This window comes from Carcharhinus amblyrhynchos, chromosome 9, assembly GCF_965287045.1.
Source record: "Carcharhinus amblyrhynchos chromosome 9, sCarAmb.v2.hapA, whole genome shotgun sequence".
Lineage (NCBI taxonomy): Eukaryota > Metazoa > Chordata > Chondrichthyes > Carcharhiniformes > Carcharhinidae > Carcharhinus > Carcharhinus amblyrhynchos.
This window is the reverse complement of record NC_137332.1, coordinates 5,242,649-5,251,138: the sequence shown is the minus strand read 5'-3', so window position 1 is coordinate 5,251,138 and position 8,490 is coordinate 5,242,649.

The following is an 8,490-nucleotide window of genomic DNA, read 5'->3' as shown; positions in this document are numbered from 1 at the left end:
GATTGTCTTTCATTATTGGACGTTGTGCAAGTATACTTTAAGGAATTCTCGATGTGAGATTCTGGCCTAGATAAAAGTACTACTCTGGTGTGGAAATTACGCAGACATTGGGAAATCCAGACCATGGTGCAGAAGGGAGAAAGAAAGCACCTTTGCGATCAGAATAGACATCTTTGTCCTTGGAAAACTATAAATTATTTAACCTACGGTAATGTCTTTGCTGCAAAACAAAACCAGTTCTCGAACATGTCAGAATTACTAAAGTCCAGATGAATTCAGAAAAAGATACTTGAAAATGTGTGACTATCATTCACGTGGAATCAACCATTTTATTGGTAGTCTTGGCTATGAAGTAAGTATTGCATAACTTTTTTTCGGTGTAAACATGCAAGCAATGTATTATGACTGGCTTGTTCTGTGGTGGGATGGGAGGCGCTGGCAAACAGTTTTGGTTCTTTCATCTAAGGAAAGATACACTGGCAGTCCAAAGAAGGTTCATTTGGTTGATTCTGGGCACAAAGGGATCATCTTAATCAAAGAGATTGAGTAGGTTGGGTCTGTATTCATTGGAGTTTAGAAGAATGAGAGACAACCTTATTGAGACACACAGTTGCTTGATGGGTAGATTGCTGAGAAGGGGTTTTCCCTTTTTGAGAGAGTCTAGGCCAGAGGGCATAACCTCAGTGAGGGGGTCGCCCATTAAGGCAGAAATAAGAAGGAATTTCTTTTCTTGAGGGCAGTGGATCTGCAGAATTCTTTCTGAACAAAGGTTATACAGATGGGGGCAAATCCTTATGTTTTCAAATAGGCAAGAAGAAATGTGTTTCACTTGGTGAAAAATACTGGTTGGGAAGCTGGGCTTGAACATTCAAGATTTTTTTGGGTATCACTTCTGGGGCTGGAAGTTTGGTCATGCAGCACTCTTGAGTAGAGACCTATCTTCCAGTGAAGTAATGCACCACTCACCACTTTGTGCAACCTGCTTCAGTTTGAGGCAGAGAGCAGAAAATCAACACTATTTTAACACCTCGCACACAACCAGCCATTGTGGCAACCATTCTGTGTACGGATTGGTTCATCAGTATTGGGTGTAAGGCTGTAAAGTGTGCCTTGCTGTACTATTAAAGGATCAGGTGCCAAAATTGGAAGTAATGTAAGTTTTGGCAATTTATTTTTTATTGCAAAATATCTGAAAGGGTATATCTGGAGGCCTAATACTTCTGCATAAGTGATGAGCGTGTTGTCATCCTCACGGGGACCCTGGTGTAGGAGGTATCCTGGCCCCACAAGAACGTGGGCAGAATTGGCAGTGTTGCTGTCTTCAGGATGACGGGAAGATTGATTTGATTTATTATTATCATCTGTATGGGTATATAGAAAAAAGTATTGTTTCTTGCATGTTATACAGACAAAGCATTCCATTCATAGAGAAGGAAAGGAGAGAGTGCAGAATGTAGTGTTATAGTCATTTGTGGTAAATTGGATCAGCAAATTTGCTGATGATACAAAGATTGGACAGGGAGGAAGGTTTTCGAAGCTTGCTGAGGGGATTTGGACCAACTAGAAAAATGGGCTGAAAAATGTCAAATGGAATTTAATGCAGACAAATGTGAGGTATTGCACTTTGGAAGGACAAACCAAAGTAGAAGGTACAGGGTAAATGGTAGGAATCTGAAGAGTGCAGTTGAACAGAGGGATTTGGGAATACAGGTACAGAATTCCCTAAAATTGATGTCACAGGTGGACAGGGTCGTAAAGAGTGCTTTTAGTACTTTGGTCTTTATAAAGTATTGAGTACAAAAGTTGGAGTGTTATGGCAAGGTTGCATAAGGCATTGGTGAGGCTGAATTTAGAGTATCGTGTACAGTTTTGGTCACCTAGTTACAGGAAGGATGTAAGTAAGATTGAAAGAGTGCAGAGAAAGTTCACAAGGATGTTGCCGGGACTTGAGAAGCTGAGTTATAGGGAGAGAGATTGAATAGGTTAGGACTTTATTCCCTGGAGCGTAGAAGAATGAGGGGAGATTTGATAGAGGTGTATAAGATTTTGATGGGTAAAGATAGAGTGAATGCATGTAGGCTTTTTCCATTGAGGCTAGGGGAGAAAAAAAACAGGGTGTGGGTTAAGGGTGAAAGGAGCAAAGTTTAAAGGGAATGTTAGAGGAGGATTCCTCACACAGAGTGGTGGGAGTGTGGAATGAGCTGCCGGATAAAGTTGTAAATGTGGGGTCACTTTTAACATTTAAGAAAAACTTGGACGTGTTCATGGATGAGAGGGGTGTGGAGGGATATGGCCCAAGTGCAGGTCAGTGGGACTAGGCAAAAAATGGTTCGGCACAGACAAGAAGGGCCAAAAGGCCTGTTTCTGAGCTGTAATTTTCTATGATCCTATGGAAGTAATGCGTGGACTCTCAGGAAGTGGGTGAGATCCTCAATGAGTCCTTTGTATCAGTATTCAACAAGGAGAGGGACATGGCAGATTTCGAGGTTAGGGATAAGTGTGTGAATGCTCCAGAGAATGTCAATATATCAAGGAGGAAGTGTTGGTTATCTTAATTTCCATTAAGGTAGACAAGCCCTAGGGCTGGATGGGATCTTTCCTAGGCTACTGCAGGAGGCAAGGGGAGAAAATAGCTGGAACCTTAACAGATATCTTCATATCCTCTTTGGCAACAGGTGAAGTTCCAGAGAACTGGAGAATAACCAATGTTGTTTGCTTGTTTAAGAAAGGATACAGAGATAATCCTGACATCAGTGGTGGGAAAGCTTTTGGAGAAGTGTGACGTTAGAGTGTCTTTAAGAAATGTGTTTTTTCAATCATGTTTTCTGAAGTTTGTAAGAAGTATTTTTAAAAATTTGTTGCTGAGCTGTCTGCTAAAAAATCATTTTATTGCTGTTTCAATAGTTTAAATGGCATTCTGTTCATATTTACTCTGGGCTTCAGGTACTTTCTGGGATTTTTTTATGACCTTGCATTGTCAGATGACAGGAGTTCTTTGATTTTCAGTTTGGCTGCTGTTTTTGTTTGGAAGATCTTTGGACATCAGAGTGGGAGGCAGTGTTCTCTGTCCCTGGTATTGTAAATTCCATTGGCTAGCTAGAAGCATGTCTCCTGGAGTGAAAGCTCTGCTGTTGATTTGCTATCTAGTACTTTGTATCTCTCTCTCTCTCTCTCTCTCCCCCCTTGGTGTTTTAGGAAGTTGTTCTGACTTCAAGTTTGTCTGTGTGTGTATCAAGAGGGTTGCTGGAAGTTAAAAGATTTCAATTCTCCAACCAAGTGACTAAGTTCCAACATCATGCGAGCATTCATATTTTCTGTGTTAAACCTGTGGCAGGTGTATGTTTATAGGGAAGTTGTTTGATTGGAACATTTCATATATTTGTCAAGGGTTATAACTTTTTCTTTGTTTGTAATTGGTCAAAGTTATTGCTATATGTTAATTATATTCTTAAATTAACTTTGTTTGATAAAAGCTCCCTGGTGTGTCATTTAAATCATACTTGAAGTAACATCTCATGCTTACCCAACCAAATTCATAGTTGCAAAGCTTATGACCCAGGCAGACTTCATTAAAAACATTTTGGCGTTTCTGACCTGGATTAAAACAGAAGTTACTGAGGGAAAGGATATATGTATATTTAGAAGAAAATGGACTAGTTAGCGATGGGAAGCATGGCTTTTTTATGGGGTAGGTCATATCTCACCAACTTGATTCAGTTTTTTGAAGAGGTGACAAGGAAAATTGACGAGAGAAGGGCTGTGGATGTAGTTTATATGGACTCTTGACAAGACCTCACTTGGCAGATTGATAAAAAACTGAAACCACATGGAATTCTGGGTGGGCTGGCAAGATGGATACAGAGCTGGCTTAGTCATAGAAGACAGAGAGTAGCTATGGAAGGGTGTTTTTCAGAATGGCTAGTAGCTAGTGGTGTTCCACAGAGATCAATGCTGGGACCTCTTGTTTGTAATATATATAAGTGATCTGAAAGAAAATGTAAGTTTGCAAATGACAGAAAAATTGGTTTTGATTTGATTTAAGAACATAATAAGAACATAAGAACATAAGAAATAGGAGCAGGAGTAGGCCATCTAGCCCTTCGAGCCTGCCCCGCCATTCAATAAGATCATGGCTGATCTGTTGTGGCTCAGTTCCACTTTCCCGCCCTCTCCCCATAACCCTTAATCCCCTCTCTTATCAAGAACCCATCAACCCGCTTCTTAAAAATATTTAGCGAGGCAGCCTCCACCACTTCAACGGGCAGAGAATTCCAGAGATTCACCACCCTTTGAGTGAAGAAGTTCCTCCTCAACTCCGTTCTAAACCGCCTCCCCTTTATCTTGAGGCTGTGCCCCCTAGTCCTACTGTCTTTTTTGAGCGGGAAGAGTCTCTCCATCTCTATCCTATCCATCCCATTCATCATCTTATACGTCTCAATGAGATCTCCCCTCATTCTTCTAAACTCTAACGAGTACAAGCCTAGTTTATTCAGCCTCTCCTCATAGCTCAATCCCCTCAACTCCGGTATCAGCCTAGTAAACCTCCTCTGCACTCCCTCCAGGGCCAAAATATCCTTGCGCAGGTGCGGCGCCCAAAACTGCACACAGTACTCCAGCTGCGGCCTCACCAATGCCCTATACAGCTGCAGCAAGACCTCCCTACTTTTATATTCAATCCCCCTCGCTATGAAGGCCAGCATCTCATTCGCCTTCCTGACCACCTGCTGCACCTGCAAGCTGGGTTTTTGCGACTCATGCACAAGGACCCCGAGGTCCCTCTGCACCGTCGCCTGCTGCAGTTTTTCGCCATGTAAGTAATAGTCCTTCCTACCAAAGTGGACCACCTCACACTTGCCAACATTAAATTCCATTTGCCATTTCCTGGCCCATTCGCCCAGCCTATCTAGATCCTTCTGCAGACTCTCCACACCCTCCGCACAATTTGCCTTTCCCCCAATCTTGGTGTCATCAGCAAATTTCGACACCCTGCACTCGGTTCCTTCCTCCAGATCATCTATATAAATGGTAAATAGCTGTAAATATTGGTAAATAATGGTAAATATTGTGATGTATTAATGTGCAGTGAAAGGTATTGTTTCTTGCGTGATATACTGACAAAGCATACCGTAAATATGGAAAGAAAGGAGAATGTGCAGAATGTAGTGTTACAGTCATAGCCAGGGTGTAGAAAAAGATCAATGTAATGCGAGGTAGGTCCGTTCAAAAGTTTGATGGCAGCAGGGCAAAAGCTGTTCTTGAGTTGGTTGATACATGCTTTCAGACTTTTGTATTTTTTTTCCTGACAGAATATGTCATTTTGTTGAAGGAGAGGTTATTGTCATCATATCAGTTCACCAGATTCTCTCTTTCTTTCCTGTACTCTGTCTCGTCATTGCTTGAAATCTGACCCACTACAAAGGTGTCGTCAAAAAAACTTGTAAATCAAGTTGGAAGGGAATTTGGCCGCACGGTTATAGGTGTACAAGGAGGATAGTAAAGGGCTGAGGGCACAGTCTTGTGGGGCATGATCGTGGAGGAGGAGGTGTTGCCTATCCTTATTGATTGTGGTCTATGGGTTAGGAAGCTCAGGATCCAGTGGCAGAGGGAGGAGCTAAACCTCAGGCCATGGAGTTTGGAGATGATTTTCATAGGAATAATGGTGTTAAAGGCTGAGCTGTAGTTGATAAATAGGAGTCTGACAGATGTCCTTGTTATCTAGGTGTTCCAGGGTTGAGTGCAGGGCCAAGGAGATGGTGTCTGCTGTGGACCCTGTTGCACTGTAGTGGATCCAGGCAATCTGGGAGGCTGGAATTGATTTGTGCCACGACTAACCTTTTGACGCACTTCATAATGATGGATGTCAGAGGCACTGGATGATAGTCATTAAGGCACGCTTCCTGGCTTTTGTTTGGTTCTGGAATGATGGTCATCACCTTGATTCCAATAGGGAGTCTCCTTATGGGAGTGATTCTCCCAAAAGTGCTGAATTGGTGAGAAAACTGGTCTAGATCTTGACTGTTTTTCTAGGGCAACTTCAGACCCGAACCTTCCCCAGTGCAGAGGTCACAACTGTGAAACTCATCAAAAACCTGGGGGAGGAGGGGGGTTGTTGGTAGAACCTATTCGCGCCAGAGTCTGACAGTCCTGGATCCCTTGCATGCACAGTGGCTCCAATCTGTCAGTCTCCCCGTTTGCTGGATGTTTCAATTGCTGGCCAGCCCGGGACCCCACAGTGCTGCTCCTCCAGCCCCGTCCTTGGCCCAATGGCAACTCCCACAACAATTCACAGGCCAGTCTTGACCATCCCACCATCTCAGAGCATCCAGTCGCTGGCCTCCCTCCAGTCCCAACCAAATCCCAATGCAGAGTGACAGCAGGAGCCTCCCCCCCCCCCCCCCCCCCACCCCCTGGGCCTCGCCCACAATAAGCCCCACCCCCTTAGCACTGTCCAATGCCTAATGGGCAGTGCTAAGGTGCCCCCTGGGTATGGGCACTTTGCCCCTTGGGCAGTGCCAGGGGCACAGGCTGGCACTGCCAGAGCGCCCATGCCCCAGGGGCACCACCCCCCACCGCCTGACCGCCCCCCCCCCCCCCCCGGGGACCCCCAATTGACCCCCTTTACGCCAGCGGGGTCTCCCACTAGTTCCGTCTGAACGTAAGGAGCTATTTTAAATGTTGCTGGAATAGAATACTCCTGGTGGGGTGGGGGATGCTATCAAGCCCGGAGAATTCAGTCCCAGGCCCAATAATAACATTTAAAATAGATTAAAATACATGAAAAAACAATTTAAATCACTTACCTGTCTTCCCACCAGTTTCCAGCGTGGTCCCGACTGTGACTGCCCTCCGGCTCTGGGAATGTATGTACGAATCCTGCAAAATGTCCGGCACGTACATTTTCTGACCTGACCCAACAGGAAATTTGTGGGTCACAATGTGAGAATTGCCTCCATATATTTTTGTCTTTGTGCAATAAAGGTTCACTGCATTGCTTCCTGAGATGAACACATTGCCCCATTAAGAAAGGGCAAGCAAACCAGGCTTTTATACCCTAAATTCACTAGGGTGGTTCCTGGAATGAGGGGATTGATGTGTGGATAGAGTTTGAGGAGATAAGGCCTTTGTTCCCCTGAGTTTAACTGAATGAGCAGTGATCTAATTGGATCATATAAAATTCACCAGGGACTTTGGACAGTGAGAAAGTATTTTCTCTCTTTAGGAAGGAGGTTACACTTGCAGAATAAGGGATTAGCCATTTAGAACTGAAATAAGGAGAAACTTTTTCAGTCAATGGTTTGCTGATCTTTGGATGTTCTACAGCAGAGAGCAGCGATTGCTCTGTTATTGAACATTTTCAAAACAAATGTCAATGAAATTTTTGGGTACCAACAGAATGAAGGGTTACATGGGTTGTGCAGGAGTGTGAAGTTAGGAACATAGGAATAAGAGTAGGCCATTCAGCCCCTCTAGCCTGCTTGACCATTCTGATCAGTGGCCTAACTCCATCTATCTGCCCTAGGCCCACATCCCTTGATACCCTGCTGAATAAAAAATTGCCTTTCTCAGACTTATATCTAACAATTGAACCAACATCCACCACCGTTTGAGGAACAGAGTTCCAAACTCCACCTCTCTCTGTGTTTCGAAGTGTTTTCTAACATCTCTCCTAAACAACTTGACCCTAATTTTTCAATTATGGTGCCTGATTCTAGAGCCTTCAACTCGTGGAAGCAGTTTATCCTTATCCACCCTGCCCTTCCCTGTAACTATTTTATAGACTTCTATCAGATCACCCTTCAACTTTCTGAATTTGACAGAATAAAGATCTAATTTGTCTAATCTCTCCTCATAACTAAACCTCTGAAGTTTAGGTATCATTCTGTGTTGAACTCCCTCCAATGTCAAAACACCCTTCCTAAGGTGTGGTGCCCATTCCTGCTCACAGCACTGTAACTGTGGTACAGCTACAGAATAACATCTGCATCCCTATATTCCAGCCTTTACATATGAAGGCTAGCACTCGGCGACAGACATCCGGGCCGCCTCCACGATACATAACAGCGCAGAGTCGCTAAGCAGAGACTGATAGCCAAGTTCCGCACACATAAGTATGGCTTCAACCAGGGTCTTGGATTCATGCTACATTATCTGTAACCCCCATGACTTGCCTGGACTTGCAAAATTTCACCAACTGTCCTGTCTGGAGACAATATACATCTCTTTAACCTGTGCTTAGTGCTCTGTCAACTCACATTGTCTGTATCTTTAAGACTTGATTAGCTGTAAAGACTCGCATTCCAACCATTATTCTGTAAATTGAGTTTATATGCTCTGTTTGTGAACAGAACTCCCACTGACCTGATGAAGGAGCAGCGCTCCAAAAGCTTGTGGTGTTTGCTACCAAATAAACCTGTTGGATTTTAACCTAGTGTTGTGAGACTTCTTACTGTGTTTACCCCAGTCCAATGATGGCATCTCCACATCAGGACA